The sequence below is a fragment of the Paroedura picta genome, chromosome 7, assembly GCF_049243985.1.
Source record: "Paroedura picta isolate Pp20150507F chromosome 7, Ppicta_v3.0, whole genome shotgun sequence".
In the NCBI taxonomy this organism is placed as follows: Eukaryota; Metazoa; Chordata; class Lepidosauria; order Squamata; family Gekkonidae; genus Paroedura; species Paroedura picta.
In genome coordinates, this window is record NC_135375.1 from 115,220,264 (window position 1) to 115,240,783 (window position 20,520).

The 20,520-nt window shown below is 47.1% G+C and overlaps 1 protein-coding gene and 1 pseudogene across 23 annotated transcripts in view; one reads left to right on the top strand and one right to left on the bottom strand.

Annotated features, from left to right (window-relative positions):
• Positions 1–14,299, top strand: part of RIMKLB (ribosomal modification protein rimK like family member B) — a 105,528-nt gene extending 91,229 nt beyond the window's left edge. For 2 of the 23 annotated variants that reach the window (XM_077346080.1, XM_077346100.1), the window contains exon 8: positions 340–14,299. The gene's annotated coding sequence lies outside the window, so the exon portion shown is untranslated. The remainder of the gene's footprint in view (positions 1–339) is intronic. The other 21 variants (XM_077346089.1, XM_077346096.1, XM_077346104.1 and 18 more) reach the window with 21 other exon arrangements.
• Positions 8,870–9,127, bottom strand: LOC143841599 (peptidyl-prolyl cis-trans isomerase A pseudogene; annotated as a pseudogene).
• Positions 14,300–20,520: the final 6,221 nt, after the last annotated feature.

Here is a 20,520-nt window from a genome sequence, read left to right on the forward strand (position 1 = left end):
TTATTGTAGGACTTATAACCTAATGTTGCCCCTTTCCTTTGTTTTTCTCATTTTTTATTTGATTCTCTTAACCTTGGAGGGTGATTTCTGGAACATTCTGATGGTGGTTGAATCCATGGTTGGAAAGTTCTGTACCCCTCTATGTTCCAACTTTCAGTTTGAGTGTCTTTTATTTGGTTAATGCAGTGTTGATACATGTTGGGATGGGAATTTGTAATTCTTGCCAGTATTCTGCTATGTATTTATATATATATATTTATTTATATATATATAAAACCTTTTTAAAAATGTTTTCTAACAGTTCATACTTTCTTACTGTTCTTTGCAATAACTTTTCAGGAGCCAAATTAAAGTCAAACAATCCAGAGAAAAACTTCCCTTCTCCCCTTTCTGATGGCGAGAGAGAGAGAGAGAGAGCTTGTGAAAATCCATTGAGAATGTTCCTCCCTAAACTTTTCCCCCCTGTGGTAAAACAGTAAATGCAGCCGTTTGGTGACATCCCGTTCCGACCTGTTGACAGGTAACTTTCAGCTCTTTTGATCATCCCATGTTTGCTTTTTCCTTCTTGCTCTGTCCTTCTTAAAAACTCTTCTGGGTGAAGCTTAAGGGTGCTTTATCCTTAGAAGGGGGGTTTTGCTAGGTGCTGTGCTTTTGGCTTTAGGCAGACTTGAATGCACCTCTGAGAATTCATGTGTCCACGTGCAGCAAGGATCAGTTTAAAACACAGTTCTGATTGGAGAGTAACAGTGGGGGTGGGTAGCAGTTTGGTGAAATCTTGCCCTCTCTGTCTTCTCACCCTCCTCTTTCCTTCTCCCTTTTTTATGTGTGCTTCTGACTCAAGTTTTTTCAGGGTTCTGGTGCTTTCCAAAACTAGTCTGCATCTATTAAGAACAGGTATGAAAAAAATAGGCCATAAAATCTACTATGTTTTAAAAAATAGATTTCACTTGTTCCATTTGGGGTGAGGGCGGGGTGACTGCATTCTTTCGATTCTGGCATTTGGAAGCAGGAATCATTATTCAGGCATTTTAGCATGTGCTACTCACTGTGGTTCCCAGGGCAGGAATGGCCAGCGATTCTAATGATTTCTCAGTATCAAGTGGATTACTACCAGCTGGTTTACAGAAGCAAACACTGGAGGGACTGCTAATCAGAGCAGAAATATTCAGATAAACAGTAAACACTCTTCACGTTTTTAACAGCCATATTTGTATCTAGGAAGCTGCTCAGTTATTTAAAAGGACTTCTCTATTTCACTCCTGGAAAAAAACTGTTTCTTTGCCAGTAGAACTTGGGTGGCAGTGGAAAGTGCCACCAAGTCCTAGCTGATTTTTGTGGAGTTCTTGAGGCAGGCAACAATCACAGCTGGTTTGCTATGGCCTGTCTCTGCATCACAACCCCAGCATTTTGGGGAGGTCTCCCATCTAAGCCCACACTAGGACTGATCCTGCTTAGCTTCCAAGGCCTGACAGGATCAGACTAGCTTGGGCTAGGGTCGTGGAACTCTACAACAATCCATTTTTAATTAGATATGTTGTCAATTGTGCCAAATTATTTTATTCTTTGTAGCTGCAAATTAAGAATCTGTCTTTTAAATGGATGCAAGCTTTTATGGGTCTGTTGCTTTGCAATTTGTTCACATCACCTTCTCTCATCTCACCCATGTGAGAAGGTTTGTGCTGGTGTCTGATAGAGCTTTGTGCAGTGGCTGCTTATGAAATAACGGGGTATAACTTTGCTGCAAAGGGCTGAGTGTTGTAGGTCTTGGAGGAGGAGGCAAGTTTTGTAAACAATTCCATCAGCTTTCTCCTCACCCCCATGCCACCTTTCATGGTGACTTGCATGGTGGCAACAAGAGCAATATTGTCACAATGTGATTCCTTGGTCAGTTTTGAAGCACTTTGCCAGTTTAGCCTAACACGTGCTGTCCTTAACAAAGGAAGCGGCCACAAGCTTGCCAGTGGATAGTTTAGGTGGTGACCTGCAGGGCATTTCCTCCTCTTTTCTGGTGAGCTCACAAGTACTTCCTGGAGGACAGTGTTTGCCAGCTTGGTGTAGTGTTAGGAGTGCGGACTTCTACTCTGGCGAGCTGGGTTTAATTCTGCGCTCCCCCACATGCAGCCAGCTGGATCACCTTGCGCTCATCACAGCACTGATAAAGCTGTTCTGAGCAGAAATATCAGGGCTCTCTCAGCCTCACCCACCTCACAGGCTGACTGTTGTGGGGAGAGGAAAGGGAAGGTGAATGTAAGCCCCTTTGAGACTTCTTCGGGTAGAGAAAAACGGCATATAAGAACCAACTCTGATGGTGATGATGATGATGATGATGATGATGAACTGGGCTCACCAATGTGTCCAATCAAGGAATCATTGCCTTCACTTTAACTGGGCTATCTGTGTTCTTGATGATGTGCCCACTCATGCATCATTGCACCTGGCTGACCCCGATGACTAAAGAAAAGAGACTAGTGGGGGGGGAATGGCAGTAGCAGTCTGAAGATACTATGGCAAAAAGAATTGGTCCATATTTTTCAGGAAACATATTGCCACCTTGAAAAGCACAACGTTTGGTTTAATCTTTTCAGGAAACCATTCAGTGGAGTCCCAGTGACCCAATTTCAGGAAAATCATACTGGCTCTGTAATGTTTCATCTGGCTTAGGTTGGTATAGCTATGATATACAAACTATATCAGTATACAGAAAGAACTACTCTATTTTTGTGTAAATAGCTCACAACAACAAAGATAGAATGGCTAGAAATCAAATGATGTCAAACCTTCACGCCCCTTCTTCAGGAAACATACGGTGGCATTGGTATCTTATTTTTTTAACCTGTTTTTTTATTTGTTTGTTTGTTTGTTTTGTCCAACCAGCTCCATCTACAGGGATGGCCTCCAAAGCCTCTTTCCGAGTTCTTACCTGTCCAGTGCTTTTGTGGAAAGGGTGTGGGGTGGTTGTGGGGAAAACATAGAATGAGCCTTAGTGCTTTAAAGGGGATCCCCATTGTATGTTTTTTTCTGCAAGCTGAACGAGAACTTCTTCTATATACCCTTGTGCTGCAACAGCGTAATAATACTGGTAGGTGGCAGCAGAAGAAGCAGCTCATGCGGATGGCACCTGGGAACTGAGATGGCTGCCGTGTTGGGAGAGATGGATTCCCAAACACTAGATGATGTAACGGTCAAAGATGAGAGGCAGCATCCCTATCCTGTCAGTCTGCATGGTGAGTCCTTTCTTATCCACCCCTAACAGATGTTTTCCATTCTGGAGCCCTGTAGCAAGAGCATGTTTCCCTTGGCGGCTGGCACAGCTGCTAATGTCTTCCAGAACTTAGGGAATAGCACTAGGAGCAGTGTAATGGCACATCATTTCTGTCAGAGTTTCTCCCGGGCCCCAGCAGCTATATTGTCAGGTTAAAGTTATTTAACATTTTCTTCCAAAAATACTGCCTGCTATATGTAGCCGTCCATTTCAAAATTTTCTCCAGTCTCAGTACTTCTAATGATCGTAAAGATTAAGGAAATGCTTGAATAGATGTACAAACTTAGTTTCAACATAAAGACCCGGTGAAATATAATATATTTGAGGCCTAGATTCTTGCCACAGAATCTCCCTCATGAATCAAGTTACAGGTTAGAAATAATTCTCACTGAAAAGAAGTTTATATCAAGAAGCCAACATAGAACAGGAAGATAAGCCAATGAGAAATTGAAAGAGAGTGAACTAAGATTTCTTGTGGAATTCAGATATTCCTGACAGACTTAACAGAAGCTCCTGGCATCATTGCGAAAGGAAACTTGTCTAGTACTCAGTTAATGCAAGAGAGCTTCCAGATTATTATAAGTGCATAACAGAAGGATTGTGCTTAGCATAAGGGCGGTGTACACACAAGTTTAATATTAACAATAATAATACATTTTTATTTATAACCTGTCCTTCCCCAGAGTAACTGTAACTGTGGTATGAACAGAAACACCCAATTCACCATTAATCTGCAGCCTACTCTGAATACTGTCTACAACTTTTCTTGAAATCAGAATAATTCCCATGCCAGAGAACGGAGGCTTAAGTTGCAAAAATCCACTTTGTATTTCTTCCACGCAGCTGCAGAAGCAAAACTGATAAGATTTTATGATGGCTGTTCATTGTTTGCTGTTCATTCTCACTGTTTGGAGTTCCCTCCATGAATTGCAAGGGAGAGAGCAGAGAGGGGGCCTCAGCCAGTATATGTAACGAGGGGGGGCGGGGCTCAGCTAGTCCAGCACACTCAAAAGTGAATTGGAACAAAACAAAGCATTTACATTGTGCTGACATGATAGTGGCTAGGCATTTCCCCCCTCTGTCTCTTTTGCTTTGTTTTGGAGACCAGTTTTCCCCTCCCCTGTGTCCAGCCGAATGAGCAAGACAGCAAGAGCACCTTGCATGAGAGCCACACAAAGCAAGTGAATGAGGCCAGCTTCCCTGATGGCAGATTACAAGAGGCATGATCATTATATGTCAGCCACATGCAGGACAGAGTAGTTAGCAAGGTACCATTCCCCTTTGTGGGCGGTCCTGAGAGGGGCCTGTCTTCCTGATCCTGCTGGTATCAACTGTTTCTGAAATGCTAGCAGAATCCTGCCTTTCTCATTCCAGCAAATACTGTGTGTGGGTTTATAGTGGCACGAAGCAATGTTTTAAAACTCATTCTTTGAGCAGGGTTTTCTTTCACTATTAACTTTGGATTTGTATTTCTTCTGCAGGTGATAATTACATCCTACCCCAAACCTGAAATGAATGAACTTGTTGGGACTCTCTTTAGAAAAGACAAATGAAACTTAAGCTGGGCAGGTGGGATTGCACTGAAAAGTTTGCCCTGAATCACCGCTTCCTCTGAGACCCATGCACACTCTAGGAAGCTGACTCTTTTGTTTTGGGGATTTATTAATTTGTGGGGCATAATAGTTGTAGTGTTGAGCTAGGATGTAGGAGACCCAGGCTCAAATCCTTACTCTGCCAAGGGAGAGTCAACCTAACCTACCTCACAGGGTAGGGTGAGGGTAGAATGGAGATGAGAAGATAGGTCCCTGCTGGGGAGGAAAGGGATGTACAAATAAAGTAAAGAAGTATCACTTGGGAGGGCAGGAGCCAGGAACTTATCAGTCCTATTTCATTTAGGACACGCCTAGGCAGGCAGGAGGGGGATGCCATCAGGCTGTTACAACCAAGTACAAATAGAAGGTTAGCTGGGTCAGCTGATGCATTTTCTTACATCCTGATGAAATGTCCTTTATTCTGTAAAAGCAGTTGAGAATTGAAATGGATTTGGGTAATACATTTAATACATTCTCGGTCCTTCATCAGTCCCAGCCTTCAGGTGGGGGGAGGGTGGCAATACTGGTCCGGGATATAAGGCTTTCCCAGTGCCTTTGATCCTAGGAGTCGAGTGTGTTGGCCTCGGATGGGATTCAGTCAAGAACTTGACCAACTGGTTGGTGCACTATTCACTTAATGCACCACCAGCTGCCCTGTCAGGTAGTGACCACTTGGGCACTGCAGGTCCCCAGACCTTTGATTCTGAGGGACGTCAACGTCCATGCTGAGTTGTCTGCGCTCCCCTCTGCGCTTGTTGCCTGCCTCACCCATCAAGCTGGCCATACCCTTGATTTGATGGTAGTTAATGCTGACCCATGGTCAGACCACCAAGCCCTGAAGACCTGGCTCCAGATACTACCCCCTCCCTGTTCAGGCCGTGGGCATATATTAGCCCACCCACAGAGACTTTATGGATCCAAATGGATTCCTGAATGCTCTGTGGGACTTGTTGACAGATTTAGTGGTGGACTGGCAGGTCCATCTTTCTGCTACCATTGGCAGGATCACTCCCTAAAACACTCCACCCTCGCCTTAAACTGGCCCCTTAGTATTCGAAGGAGCCAAAGAGAGGAAGTGGGAATTGAGACAGCTAGAGCATGTGTGGAGGAAGACTCGTGACAAGACTGCAAGAACATCCTGTTGCATGCTTATGAGGGCATATGAGATGGTGGTGAAGATGGCTAAACGTGAGTTTTATGCCACCTCCATAGTGTCTGTGAGCTTAATGCCCTGCACAATTGTTTAGGGTTGCTTGGTCACTAACTGCCCTTGAGTAGGGTGCCAAAATGATAGTCAATTGGAATTGAGTTGCAAGGCCTTGGTGAATTGAGTTGCAAGGCCTTGGTCATTGCTCCACCGCGACCTTCCACCCACACTTGATATGGAAAGAGAGCTAGCCCCTTGGCCATCTTGGGAGGGAACATTTGATGGCTTCAGCTAGCTTTCATTATCCAAAGTGGACAAGCTGCTGGGTTTGGTAAGGGCAACCCCCTGTCCCCTAGATCCCTGCCCCTACTGGATACTTAAATCAGGTGATGGGAAGATAGGAGATGGTTAAATCTCTCCCTTATGTCAGGGGTGTTCCCGGAGAGGCTTAAAGAGGCAGTGGTTTGTCCTTTACTAAAGAAACCATTGCTGGTTCCCAGGGACCAGCCAGTTACTGCCACATCTCACATTTTGTGTTTCTGGGGAAGGTGATTGAAAGCACCGTGGCGGATTAGCTCCTGGCATACTTGGAGGAAACTTCAGCTCTTGACCCATTCCAATCTGGCTTCCGCCCTGGCCACAGGGTGGATATGGTGCTGGCCGCCCTGATGGATGATCTCCAGCGACAGCTGGATAGGGACAGGTTGGTGCTTTTTGTGTTGTTAGTCCTGTTGATAGTATTTACAGTGTCGACCATGAGTTGTTAGCTCACCGCCTTGCCAGGGCTTAGCTCACCAACCTGGATGAAGGGTAATTGAAAATCTCACATTGGGCCAGGAATCTGGGTGTGACACTTCATGCCACCTTTTCAGTGGAGGCTCAGGTCACCAGGGTAGGCCACCTGACCACCGGAAACTAGGGTTGGGCGATTCCCGCCGGCCACAGCCAGCGCCGTGGCGTGACAGTGGGTGCAACCACGCAGGCGCGGAATTCCGTGGCGCTGGCTGCGGCCGGCGGGAACGGCCGCCAAAGCGGCCGAATCGCCCAACCCTACCGGAAACAATCTCTACATTGGATTTCTGTAACTACATGGGTCTTCCCTTATCCTTGACCCGGAAACTACAGCTGGTACAAAATGCAGCTGCTAGGATTCCTCACAGGAATATCTTGGAGAGCCCATATCCAGCCTGCGCTGAGGCAACTGCATTGGTTGCCGGTTGAATTCCAGATCAACTTCAAGGTTTTGGTTCTGACCTTTAAGACCATTCACAGTCTGGGCCCTGTATATCTGAGGGACTGTATAACTCCTTGTCCCTCACAGGGATCTTTGCTTTGCAAATCCCAACAGCCTGGTGATCCCTGGCCTGAGTGATGTTTGCCTGGCCTCGACCAGGGCCAGGGCCTTTTTGGTCCTGGCCCCTACCTGGTGTAATAAACTTACGGAAGAATTAAGGGCCCTGAGCGAAGTAATATGGTTCTCCAGGGCCTGTCAGACGGAGCTGTTCTGCCAGAAGAAGCTCTTTCCGCCAGAAACCAGACCAGGAAGATCTCTAGCTCTTCCTCCAAAATATTCCAATGCTTAACATCTTACCCAGAAAAATGGCAGAGGGGAGGGATTAGGGGTGGGAGGTAGTGCTTGTTTTATTATTGAATGTTATGATTGTGATTTTAACTTTGTATTTTTACATTTGTTGTTAGCCGCTGTTAGTTGGCTGGTCCAGGAGCAGTGGCCTATAAATTTAATTAATTAAAAAAAAAGCTTTTTGAAAATTCCAGACTACTGCCTTCAGAGGCCATAGCCCAGCAGTGCTCTCGTTGAATATTTGTGTGAAATCCACTCTGTTACCTCTTTGTCTCCCACCTGACGCTCTCCCCCGACTTCCTTCTGTTCTTCATATTTCATGAGGTTTTGTTATGAAGCCCTCTCATATCTCCTTGATTTTTCTTTCCATCGAGCCTTTTTCATGGCCCTACATTGTCCCATTGCCATGGCTTAGTCGCTTTGCTGTTTGGGTCCCTGCCCTCTAGCTTTCCCATTTACTTGGTTCCTTTGCTCATGACAGGCACCTTCACCCATTCCTAGACTGCAAGGTGAAGATGGTCTAGAATCCAGACTGTTCTTTCTGGCAGAAGGTGAATCATCTTGTATTCTGGGGCTGAACACATTTACGTGTGTGTGTGTGTGTTCTCCATGCAAAGTGCTCCTAATACAGGAGGGTAATAATTAGAAGAATGTTACACATAGGAGTAGAAGAATAAGGAGAAGGTCTAATCCACTAATGCTCAGCAATCGGTTCCAAGGTCTGCTTGAAGAGGTTGATTCAGGAACCCAGGAGCATGGAGGCTTGGATGACTTTGTACTTTCTCAGTAGGTAAATACATTCACTTACATGTATAAATGGAGACGGTTTTATCTCTGGTAAGGAGGGTTCTCTAGGTAAGGCTTGGTTATAGGTATATAATAAGGAATGGGTATGGCTGGAATGGGTATGGCTTCTTCATCTCTAAAAGGTCCACCTTGCTGCCATATTTTGTTACCATGTGAGAAGGAAAGATCAGTTCCCCCCCCCCCCCATTTATCTACAAGATTTCTTAAGGGGCTATATAACCTTTGCCCATTTCAGGAACCTTTGGTTTTGACACAATTTGTGTGTGGTTTAACTTGTTTCATTCATATTGCAAACAAATTCGCCTTCAGTCCAGTTGGACTTGTGTGGGTGCAAAAATTGAAACCCAATAAAGAGCAGCAGTAAGTCAGGTTCACAAGGGTTACAGGGGACTAAAGCATTCCAGGCGGTGTGCCAGCCCCAGTTTCAGAAGGAATGGTTGGCTGGTTAAGACAAAGGGATTTATGACAGCTGCCCACAGTCAGAGATGGTGATCTTCTGGCTTGTCTTTCCTGGTTCCAAAGCATTCCATTGATTCCGCAACGTTTATTCCATCTTTCACCTGGCCAAAGACCACGTTTTCTATCCAACCTACCAGTCTTGGCAGTGCAGCATTTGCCACAGAAAAGATGCCAGAGGCTGTGTGCTTGAGGAGGAAGTTCTCATCAGTAAGCTTCTCACCATAAATTGATTTGCCACCTAGTCCATTATGGTGAGTTAAGTTACCCCCCTGGTGCATAAACCCTGGAATGATGCTGTGGAAGCAGGACCCCTGGTAATCAAAACCTTTATCTCCCGTGCTCAAGCCATATAAGTTCTCTGCTGTCTTTGGAACCTTCTGTACAAATAGCTCGAGCGTGACACACGCAAGGGGCTCACCATCGGTGGCTGTGTCTAAGAGCCAGCATGTTCAGTGACCATGTATGATCTTACTGCACCTGAGGATTCAGCGTTGAAATGACACTCAAGTTCTCTGGTTCTGCTACGGTCATCCTGGTCAGTTCCTACCCAGGTCCACCAACATGCTGCCTTCATCTCAAGACTGGGATCATCCTTGGGATTCCCCTATGGCAGGGGTAGTCAAACGGCGGCCCTCCAGATGCCCATGGACTACAATTCCCATGAGCCACTGTGAATGCTGGCAGGTGCTCATGGGAATTGTAGTCCATGGACATCTGGAGGGCCGCAGTTTGACTACCCCTGCCTTATGGTATAGGGATGATCTTCAGTTTCACCTCAAGTCTTGCTTACTGGACTCCTAAGCCTCCCATTTATGCTTCTAAAGAAGAGGAATGCATTTCATTAACTGGTTCTTATGTTCCATCCAAACTTTCTCAGGGTGACCCATGTCTCTGAATGAGAATTTTCAGTTGTTTGGAACAGATGCTGAGGATAGCCCAAGCATTTGACATATACAGGTGACTGTCATGAATAGCAAGCCAAAGGATGAAATCCTAGGCTGCCTTTACCTGAATGCCACAGGTCTGGTTACCGTTCCTCTGCTTGAGAGTATCTCTTTTCCATTTCAGCTATCTCTTGTGGAATCATCAAGAAAGTTTGACAGATGGGATGCGTGTTGCTGTTCAGCCACCCCATTCCCTCATCATTGGTAGCCAGAGGAATGCAATCCAAGTATAGATCTGGAAGCCACATAGCCCCTGCTGACACGGAAGGCAGGAAGACAGACTCTCAGTAGGAAGGTTTAGGCTTCCTGCTCCTCTGTCTCCAGTTACCAGGCTATAATGGCCACCTATCAGCTCCTCTTGTGGGAGGAGGCCACTCCTTACTTGGACCATTTGCCAGAGGAGAAAAGATCCCTGGTGAAAGTAATTTAGTCAGAAAGTAATTTATGCATACATGCTTGGCTGTGTTCTTCTGCTCTCCCCCTGAGGCCAAGGCCAAGGTGGAAGATCTGCCTTTCCAAGGTAATTCCAGCAGGATGGATGAATTCCTATGGGAAATTAAGAAACATAAACAGCCAGGTCTTTTGGGATGTTATCCTTATTCATGGCACGCTACTGTCCCAACTGTCCTACTAGCAGAAGCCTTTCCAGCCGCATCCTTAGCCAAACTCTAATCAACAACCTCCTCACAGTGGCATTCTCATTCCAGGTTTAGGCTGGTGAGTCTGGGCAAGCCAGTGCTCGCTTCAGCAGCACATATACTAAAATTGGAATGATACAGAGTCTGGGCAGGCTTGCTTTCTGGCATTTAATAGTTCCTAGTTCTACCCCTAGTTTCAAGAGGTCTGGAGTGGAGTACAGCTGTACTATACTATGGCTTAAGGCCATTGCTTGGGGTTTAGTCAACTCCCCCCCCCTCCCTTCAGCTGGCAGTCAATAATTGTCTTTCTGAGTTGGGTTTAAAAATACAGTCACTCCTGGAGAAGAGTGCTGTTTGATTTTTATTCTAGGTTTTTCCTTGTTGAAGGGATGTAGGCATGCATCTCATCTTAGATTTGAGAGATGGTAATTCTTAGTGTATGTAAATGTAAAATGGGTTTTCTCACTTGTATTTCACAACTGTGGAACACAGGTTTACTGTCCTGAACTTCCAGGAGGCTTACTTCCATATACCCATTCTGTCTTCAGATAGCATCTTAGGTTCAAATACCAGGGGATCCCCTATGAATATGTAGTTTTACCTGTTGATCTAGCCACAGTTCCCATGGGTATTCCGTTTCTCCCTCTTTAGATGATTGGATCTTTACTGCTCCTTCATGGGCAGACACAGCTTCTATTTGCCAAAAGTTGGGGCTTAGGAAAAATTGGAAGAATTTTTGGAAGAAGAATGAGAAGACTCCTTCTCAATTTCTTTTATTGGCTCCTGATTGTGCTATTGCTAGGGTCTGCCTTCCCAAGGATAAGCCTTGCAGATAGCTCTTATAGCATGGCAGTTGATTTCCCACGGATATCAGAGTGCCGTTACCATTCAGAGACTCTTAGGCCTTTTGGCCTCTTACTATACCCCTTTGCTCATTTGAAAATTAGACCCTTTCAAAACTGGTTCTTTGGAGTTTTCAGGGCTGCCACTGATTCACAGAATCATTATTTCTCTGTCTCCAGGGGGATACTCAAGGAATTACAGTGGTGGATGGTTGATTCTAATCTTTTAGCGGGGATTCCATTTGGCATGTCTTCCCCTGAGATTGTCCTGACTACTAATGGGTCACTATTAGGATGCAGGTCTCATTGTTAGGGTCTGCAGGTTAGAAGTATGTGGTTCATAGACAAATGGCAGTTACACATCCTAGAGTTGAAAGGAGGTTGTTTGGCTCATAACTCATTTGCAGCTCAACTCCATGGGAAGGTGGCTCGGATACAGACAGACGCCACTACCGCCATCCTTCATGTCACCAAGAGGGATTCGCTCAGCAGAATGGGGAGATCCTTTGCACAAATGGTCCATTGACATTTGATAAATTACCAAGGTTGTTGGGGCTTCCCAGAGGGGGATTTGTTTGCTGCCTGCTTCATGTTAGGGCCACAAGCTACATCTGCTGCTTTTCGAAGGGATATTCCATTACTAGACATTTTCCACACAGAAACTTAGTGTTTGGATGACACCTTTGTGAGGCACTATGCTGTGGATGTTAACAGGAGAAGGGAGAGATCAGTGGGGACTGCTGTCTTACACTTACCTCTTTGAGTTCACCCTGCCTCCTGGTAAGAGCTTTGTAGTCACCCATGTGGGACTGACTGCACAGGACAACAACGATAAAAACCAGGGTTGCGCTTACCTGTGGCTATTGTTCATCTAGTGGTCCCTATCCAGGCGCACATCCTTTCCCCCTGCACCGCTGTGAGATGGGAGGGAAGAAAGGCTGAACTTGTTCTTTAAGCTCATGGCCATTCCAGAGACCCAGGGGAGAAGGAGGGGCTGCTCCCAAGTCACGTGACGGTTAGGCAGGAAGCACTTGCAAGACAGACTGGAGGGGGGGCAGCTCCCTAAAGTAGTGGAGAAATCTTCCAGCAATTGGCCTGCACAGGAACAACTAGGTGAACAACAGCTACAAGTCAGTGTAGCACTGTTGTTCAAGTATCTTCAGTGCAGGCACCCGTACTGCCCCTCCAGCCCCACTGCCTGCTCCTCTTTGGTGGCTTTAGAGCAGGTGGAGTTAAACTGCGGCCCTCCAGATGTCCATGGACTACAATTCCCATGAGCCCCTGCCAGCATTTGGGAATTGTAGTCCATGGACATGGGAATTGTAATCCATGGACATCTGGAGGGTCGCAGTTTGACTACCCCTGCTTTAGAGGTACTGAGGTTAAAGGGGGCACGAGCACATGGTGGGAACAAGTTTCTGGCCCCAGCACACAGCCCCCTCCCCTGAAGACTCTTCACTCTAGAGACCTCTCCAGTGGTAGGCCTCTCAAGCGCTGTTTCCATGGGTGCCTGAGCAGAAGATGCTCTTTTAACAACACTTACAGATGGGTGCAACTTCGTTTTACTTCACTCAAGTCCAGTTGATGAAAATGTAAATTCTGAATCTTAAGTACAGGGCAGGTGTTAAGAGATGAAAGCTGAGGAGGAATTGTTGCTCTGAGTCAGCCATGGAAATGCCCAGGTACTCTGGTGATCATTAAAAACAGGGGAGGCCAAACTGGCTCTCCATGGACTGCAATTCCTGCCAGGGGCTCATGGGAAACGTAGTCCATGAACATCTGAAGAGCCATAGTTTGCCCCCCCCCTGGTCTAAATGGCTGCCACATTCTGAGTGGTGTGAATGAGGCCAAATAAGGAAAGTTCAGTAGACAGGTTTGCAGTTGTACAACCTGGGATAGTGTTTGTGATGGCTTGTAGCTCAAGGGCGGGGGTGGGGGGGTGTAGAGTCCATAGTTGGGGAGGTGTTTTCCAAGAGCCTCTTAATGGACCATAATTTCGAGGCGGCATAAGGCCTGAGGATGGGAGATATTCTTTCAGTTTTCACTTTTGCCCATGCAGACTTGTTTGGCTAATCAAATTTGTTGCATACATGTGTAGACTTTTATTTGACTTTGGTAACCTTATAAAACGTAAGTTCTTGAGAAGCTGAATGTGGGGCTTTGATTTAAATTGGTTCCTGATATAGGAATACAGGGAGGACCACAGAGAATGTCTTGGGAAGTATTTTCACTTCACCCCTTTCTCTTCAAATTCAGCTGTGCTTACGCCATGACAGTCAGGCCGCAGAAGCTGTGCCAGCACTGGTGACCAGCTCTTGGAGGAGCAAACAAAATTGCAGTTTGCCTTAGAGATGAACCGTTCTCCCTGAATTTCTGAAATGTTTCTCGTGGTAGCCCTAGAAGCTAGTTTTGGGGATGGTAGCAAACAGAAGGCTTCTGGGATCGTAGTCAACTTTTATGGACATTGTTTCTTTATGAAATATTTTCACAGGATTTTGATGCTAGATCAGCGGTACCAGATACAAGTTGCCTCGTCACAAGACAGGTAATGCACCCAGAGGGGGGCAGGGGCTCTAGGGAACAGCATGCTTTTCTGATAAGAGCTCATATTCTCTACTGTGCCTCTTTCTCCCTCCCCTGCACCCACCCTACTCCCAACGATGAAGAATCATCTCTGTGGCTAGTCTCAGTATCCTTGATGAGTCTTTGGTGGCCCCAGCAACGAAGCCAGCAGCTACAAGGGTGGTGTTTGTGATTCTTGTTTCTCCATTTCCCCCCTTCCCCCAGCTTCTGAGGATTTAGGTATGATAACTATTTCTCTCTCTTTTTTCTTTTTCTGATTTGTTTCCCTAGGATGTGGAAAGCAGCAAGAGGCCTTCCTTCCATTTATGAGCTTAGTCCGCAGCCCTTTGGTTCATCTGTCCTTAAGGGAGCAATAACAGTGGTACCCCAGACAAACCCTAGACAAAGTGGTAGCAGTGTCATGTGCATAATGGAAGATGCACAATAAAATTCTGGATTTTTAATTTGTGTAGCTGTTCTCCTTCTTGTCTATAAGTATGCTTAAAATTCAACAGATTGTCCCTATATAGAAGGACGGGACGGCAAGCCAGAGTACTTTTCACACATTAGAAAAAACCCATATGCATGATTTAAGAAGCTCCTAGGTAAACTACATTTGCATTCTTTAGCGGAATATATTTATGTGTTCTTTCACTGGGTGAAGAAAGCTAGTAAGAGCAGTTGTTCCATGCATGGTACTGGACCCCAAGGGGGAGGCTGGGCTGTCTCTTAAAACAGAGGCTGGCCAGCCATCTCCTCAGGATACTTTAGGTTTGGATTCCCTCCACTTGAGTAGACAGCCGTCTTGGTCGCCAACCTGAAGACCATTTTAAAGTTCTGCAGCCCTGCAGTAATTGCACACCAGGAACCAAAAGGCTCATGTGGAGCTCTGCATCTTGCATATTTCCCCTGAGATGACCGCGTGTTTTCTGTAGTTACTATGAAGGAGTTAGAGATGAAGAAATGGCTCCACTCTTGGCCAGCCAGTACTGCCAAGGCCTTTCCTTTGCTGCCTGTTACTGAAAGACTAGCCTTTTAATGTTGTCATTGAGACTAGGTCAGGATGTCGAAAGGATTTTGGTCACCAAACATACACATACAATGATTTATTTTAATGACTGTATATGACTAAAAGAGTCAATTGACAGTATGGTTCTCTGTTCTTTTCTTGTGTTTTGGAAACTATGGAGATTGGATGGGAGCACCCTATTTGGGTGCCCATAGGATTGGACCCCCTGGTCCAGTCTTTTTGAAACTTGGATGTTCTTTTGAGGGGAGGCTCCCACAGCTACTCTGCAAATTTGATGCTTCTACCTCAAACCCTGCTCCCCTTCCCCAACTACAGAATAGAGAGGAAGGGAAAATTTCCCATTGACTTCAGTGATACTGAATTGTTCCAGATATTGTTGAATTGACTTGGCTGAATCTGAGCCAGGGAAGGGTGCTTTGGATCAGGGCTGAATCCAAAACAGGCCTTTTTTTTGGGGGGGGGGGTACATGCTTAGTTGCTACTTGAGCCTTTTCACACCGCAGTGCAGTCTTGTATACCATGGTGCCCAGGTATCCTGTCTCAGTGTTGCTGCCATCTTGAACTAAGGTAGGCTGAAATGTCCATGTTGCATCTTTAGGGGTGACAGCTCAGGCTTGGGAAATACCTGGAGAGAGCTGGGTTTGGGAAGGGGGGAGGGACTTAAATAGTATACAATGCCATAGGCAGGGGTGAGCAAACTGTGGCCCTCCAGATGTCCATGGACTACAATTCCCATGAGCCCCTGCTGTAGAGAGCCCCAGCCATCACCTGGACGTTGGCAGCCCTAACCATCACCAATTGGAAGGGGGAACAATGTTTCTGGAAGCCACCTTGAGAGAACTATGCCATGGTGGGAAATGCTGTCAAGCGGCAGCAAGCCTATGGCAACCCAGGACGATTTCCAGGGCTAGAGATGTTCAGAGGTTCTTTATGTCGCCTGCCTCTGCATCGTGACTTTGGACTTCCTGGGTGGGCTCCCACTCAAGTACTAGCCAGGGCCCTTCAGTTGATGAGGATCCTCAGCACCTTGCAGGCTAGTCTTGGGATGGAATGCACAAGAAGCCTGAAGTGTGTTTTGCAGCATGGAGCCCAGCCCATCCCTCAGCTCACCAAGGCAGCAGAACGGGTTTGTTTGGGTGCCAAAGGCAGCAGCAACCATCCAGGAATGGGGGGAAGTAGCAGGCTGGGGGATGGCTCCCCTTCTGGCTCATCACCAGCCCAATGAGGAGCTAGCTGGAGCCACTCCTACCGTAGCCTTGTGATCCTGGCTCCCTTAACAGCTGTGCTGCAGCCCACAGCTAATGTTGCCAACTCTGTCCTGGGAAGTTCCTAGAGATTTGGGGCTGAAACCTGGGGAGGGTGGAGTTTGGGGAAAGCAAGGAGGACAGCAGGGATGTGATGCTAGGGTGGCCAAACTGGTTCTCCAAGTATCATAGAATCATAGAGTTGGAAGGGGGTCATACAGGTCATCTAGTCCAACCCCCTGCTCAACGCAGGATCAGCCCTAAGCATCCTAAAGATGGATGTCAATTCCCATGAACCCCTGACAGCACTGACAGAAGCTCAAGGGAATGGTAATCCATAGACATCTGGAGACCCTCCAGTTTGGCTACCTCTGCCATAGAGTCTGCTGTGTCTAGCTGCCCTTTCAGGGAACTGAGGTATGTTGTCTGGAGATCAGATGTCATTTCAGCAGAATTCCAGTTCCCACCTGGAGGATGGCAATGCCACGCACAGTTGAGTTTTACTTTGATACACCTCCTTCCTTGGATTGGTTTTAGCCAAAATTTGTCTGAACTTGTGGGCATCATGGGAATTGGCAACCGAGATGGCTGCCACAGAAAGCGAAGCCAGACACAAGATGGCTGCCACAGGTAACCTCCAGTCACAGAGTGGCAATCATTGTGCTGTGGTGAAGATTGTGCCAATGCAACATAATTTAAAATCTGAAGAGCCAATGAAACATCCAGTGCTCAAGTCAGAGGCCTTACTGCTCAACACTCCTGCCTGCTGTTGCCGAGGTGGGACCCGTGGGCATTACATTGGGGACCCATTTCACACCATAGCTCTGCCTACACCTTGTGCAGCACCATTTCTCCCTTAAAGAACAGCGTTCGTTGTCTCCAAGAACTCCATGAATCACACTCAGAAAGCCCACCTAAGTGTGAAAAAGCTTCCCAGAGAAAGGGGGCTTGCTGTCTTCCACCATGGGGAAAACCCCAATATGAAGCCTGTGGGGTGGTAAAATGCAGGTCACCTGCACCGGTCTGGGAAATTCTGGGAGGTGGGGGCTCCACCCCTGCCAATGGCCCCTCCCAGTTTTACCTGCAAGTGCAACCCAGCCAAGAGGCCAGCTGGGGGTTGGGGATTGAGTGGGTTCCTTTCCCAGCCTCACATTCTCTGCTGCATTGCGTTCACACATTTTGTTCTGTGCACAGCCCCCCTCAGTGGTGCTGGGGGGGCAGGTAACATTTCCATTCAGGCATGGAGTGGACGACTATAGATTGGAGAGTTCTTGTGGGCCTGTGGACATCATGCAAAGGGAGGTTGTGGGCCTGTGGACATCACGCCGCCCCATGCTCTCAATGCCTCTGGTTGGGATGGGGAAGTAGGTTGGGAGATCATCCGCCATGTTATGGGTTTTTGAGTCTTTTAATGGGGGTGTTTTAATGGGGTTTTAAGACCATGTTACCTGCCACAAGCCCATTGGGGAGTGGTGGGATACAAATTGAAGAAATAAAAAAATAAATTTGGAGATGGAGCGTGAGGAGGAGGAAGTTTGAGAGTGGGGGAGACCGGAGGGGTTATGATGTCATAGAGCCCACCCTCCCAAGCAGCCATTTTCTTCAGGGGAACTGATCTCTCTTGCCTGAAGATCAATCATATTCTCAGGAGCTCTGGGGGTGGCAGCCGTCAGCCCATGTCCAAGAAAGGGGAGGGACTGTGGGAGGCACGGAAGGGGGCTTTAAATAGCCCACCAAGCTGTGGGGCAAATATTCCATTTTTGCAAGTTTGGCCAGAAACCTGCAGTTGGAAGCTGCGCTGATTCTAGGAAACAAAAAGCTTGAGAAATCTAAAAAAGTACCATACAAATATATTAAATAGACATTGTGCTAAACTAGGTAAAATGGTTTTTAATTGGCCTTGTTTAGCACTGTGCAATCAAATGTGTCTTTCATATATGTTTATAGCAATAATTTTTAGATTTCTCAAGTTTTTTGGCCCCCTAGCTTGTTTCACAGGTTATGTTTGTTTATTTTCCCTTTTTCATTTAGCTGCTTTGACACCCCAGGTGATGTTGCAGATGAATCCAGGCCCTGGGCTTTGTCTCTCTTTCGCTAGTGCAGGGGTAGTCAAACTGCGGCCCTCCAGATGTCCATGGACTACAAACGCTGGCAAGGGCTCATGGGAATTGTAGTCCATGGACATCTGGAGGGCTGCAGTTTGACTACCCCTGCTCTAGTGGCTCAGGAAATAATATTGGCACCATGGGAATAGTCTGAATGGTGAGTCAGGAGGGCTCTAGGAACTGCTGCCCCGTGACTTCAAGCTGAACACAAGGCAAAGCCGAAACACAAGGACTGAAGAGGCCCAGGAAAGGGGAAAGAAGGAAGGAGAGAGTGCCTGTTTTCCTCAGCTGCTTGCGCTGGAATGTTGTGCCTGGGTGTGTACAGTCAGTCATCCACACAAGGCAGGAATTCTGTCTCCACCCAGATTTGGCCAAAAATCAAACTGCTTGTTGTAGATCAGAGTTGCTGGTCCACGTGGCTCTCTGCAGGGGAAGCAGAAGGAAATGAGAACTGCCTTTCTCTGAGGACCTCTGCAGGAAGAAGACGACTTTTGATTCCTTCAGATTGAATCCATGGCCACATTGGGCTCAACCAAAATGTGGTTTCAGTGAAGGAGAAAGCAGCAGGCAGACAAATGGAATCCCACATAGTTGCTCTTTTTTATCAGTTTCTCCCCATATTCATCCAGAAATTGGTCTAGTGTTTTCAGTCTGCGTTCTTGTGGTGTTTTTGATTTCTTTACTTCCTTGGTACCCGACCTTTCTCCCAAGTGGGGCTGCAAAGCAGCTCACACTGTTCACTCCTCTGCCTTCGAGTCACAACAACCCAGAGTGTCACCTGTGCTGTGGGGCTTCAGCCCTCGTTCTCCCACTTCCTATTCCAAGGTCTGAAAGGCTGCACCACCCTGGTTCTCCACTGGAAATAAGACAGACGAGGGATGCAAGAGGCCCAGCTGACTAGTCCTCTGCGCAAGCCCCAAAGCTTCCCACCCCTCCAGAACATTTGGGGGTGCATAATACAGAGGCTTCCTGGCCTCCAGTTGGTGCCTGGAGATCCCTGGGAAATCGTCGAATCTCCAGACTATTGTGGTGTCATCTAGGAAAAGGCCAAGTGCATTTTGGGGAGTTCCTCCAATCTGTGCTAGATCTTATCACAGATGGGTGAGGTCTGCTGCTTCTTCAGGGAGGACTATCCCACATTCACGGGGTCCTTGGGTGCATTGTGGGGTCTATGATAGTTTTGGCATCATGCTGTACAGGAGACCTGCTGGTTGGCACTATGGATTTTGGGCACAGACACAGGTTATACTGGGCTTGCATACACTCACCTGGAGAGCCTCACCTGAAAACTGAAACTCAACATATTTCATACATACAAAACATGCCCTGCAAGGCTTGGGGCCAGGTAATCTGAAGGACCATCTTCTCCCATACATTCCTGCCTGCGAATTATGGCCACTGGGAGAGACCCTCCTGACTGTCCCACCAACTAAAGATGCACATATGAGCGAGGGCCTTTTCGGTGGCAGCCCCAGGATTATGGAACAACGTCCCCGGGGGTTTGTGCCTGGCTCCTTCACTTTTGATTTTCAGCAGGCTATAATGCCAATAAAGTCTACCCTCCAAAACTGCTATCCTTTCTCCAGAGGAACTGATTTCTGTGCCTGTAAATCTTTTTTATTCCACATCTCCAGGCCTTACATGGAGGTTGGCTACCCTAATGAGTGCAGGGAAATAGACTTGTGTATGTTCACATTTCCACTGCCAGTGCTGTAAGTGGAACAACATGGAGAATTGCATGCAGAAGCTTGTTTGACTCATAAAGATCAAGAATCTAGGAATCTAGTTGTTAGACTTGCTGCTGTATGTGGTTGCCAGCTGGCCAGGAGAAAATTCTATCCCTGGCACTATTTCGTGAATAGAAAAGATCCCTGGAAGCTTTTCAGGGGACAGAAAGTTCTCTTCCACTGGCGAGCTGGCGCCTGGATTCACCCCCCTTCCACTGCCCCCAGCCCCCCCCCCATCATTGTGAGAGGGCTAAATTACTCTCTCCCCTTACCCACTCATTGTAATCTGTCGTAGGGAGGCCGCTAACTCCCTATGGTTTTCAATTCTGGGATTCCTTTTGGGGGGGAGGGGGCAAACGCGGGAGACCCTCTGGTGTGTAGAAATGTCTCCCCTCGCCATATTTGGCCCCATTTGTTGAAGATATGACCGATATAATCCCCTCCCTACCTTCCCCTGCCTTTGCATGTGGGCGCCTGAGTGCAGCCAGCGTCGGAGGCAGAAGCAGTGGGGGGGGGGTTGCCAACCGGTCCCCCCCCAGCCCCCCCAGCCCCCCCCCACCCCGCGCTGGTGCCCAGGAG